Below are 1183 nucleotides of genomic sequence, written 5' to 3' on the forward strand. Positions count from 1 at the left end.
CATAATTCGAAATGCATGTAACAGTTTGTTTCATTTCAATTCCCAGTACTTCATCTTTCCCTCCTCCTGATTCCCTTCCTCTAATCTATTGGTGTTCCTTCTATTTATTGTTTTTTTAAATTGGTGCATTATGGTTATACATAAAAGTGGAAATCATTGTGATATATACATAAATGCATATAGCATAATTTGGTCAATTTCATTCTTGGAAACTCTATTCAATTTTTTAAAAAATACAATAATAGTTATATATACTTATTCTTTTTTACTATAATTATTAACACATTTTAATTGTACAAATTAATGCATTTGACTGTGACATTTCTATATATGCATATATTAAGCTTTCTTTTTGGTTGTCAGATGATCCTTTATTAAAATATTTTCCTGTGTATTTCTTAACTAGCTGGGCACTCCACTGCATTACTGTTGATGTCATCTATGATATCATGAGGGTGGTGGCCATCGATATTACAGCCCACAGACTGGGCAGCCCCCAGAATCTCCTCAATCATTCCAGAAAGTTCTCTAGCTAAAGATTTATGAGGTATCTGTCGGGCAATGTTGACAATTTCATCAAGAGTGATATTTCCACTGTGTTTAATGTTCTTCTGTTAATTTCTGTCTCTTGGTGGCTCCTTGAAGGCTTTCATGATCAGGGTAGAGGCAGAAGGTACCACCTCAACCTGGACCTGTCTGTTTTGAATGGTCGGTTTCACTGTAATCCTCAGACCCTTCCTATTGCCAGTTGCTTTGGCAATGTCATCACCAACCTTTTTTTGGAGACAGACAGGGGGCCGATCTTGGGGGCCAGGGCAGATGTGGCACCGACCTTGCCGCCAGTGCACTTCAGGTACACGACTTCGATGATCTCATCGGGTGGAACTTAGGCGGCATGGCAGAGGCGGCTGGTGTCAGATGAACCTGGATTTGGGAGGACTGAAGAGAGTTGCACCTTGACCTCTTCCACACCGAAAGCTGACCTCCTCCAAGGTGAAAGTCTAGCTTTGATTACGATCAAAACGTCCTACAAATCTACTCTCCTTATTATTCTCCTGTACCCTCCCTGCACCTCCCCACTCCCTTTGTCTCTTTTCCTGTCAATGGATAAATAGATAAAGAAAATATGGTATATATACACAATGAGGTTTAATTCAGCCATAATGAAGAACAAAATCATGTC

The 1183-nt window shown here is 39.5% G+C and overlaps 1 pseudogene; it reads right to left on the bottom strand.

Annotated features, from left to right (window-relative positions):
- Nucleotides 1-398: 398 nt before the first annotated feature.
- LOC124972668 (60S ribosomal protein L12-like) lies at nucleotides 399-975 on the bottom strand (annotated as a pseudogene).
- Nucleotides 976-1183: the final 208 nt, after the last annotated feature.

The sequence above is a fragment of the Sciurus carolinensis genome, chromosome X (genome assembly GCF_902686445.1).
Source record: "Sciurus carolinensis chromosome X, mSciCar1.2, whole genome shotgun sequence".
Taxonomy (NCBI): Eukaryota; Metazoa; Chordata; class Mammalia; order Rodentia; family Sciuridae; genus Sciurus; species Sciurus carolinensis.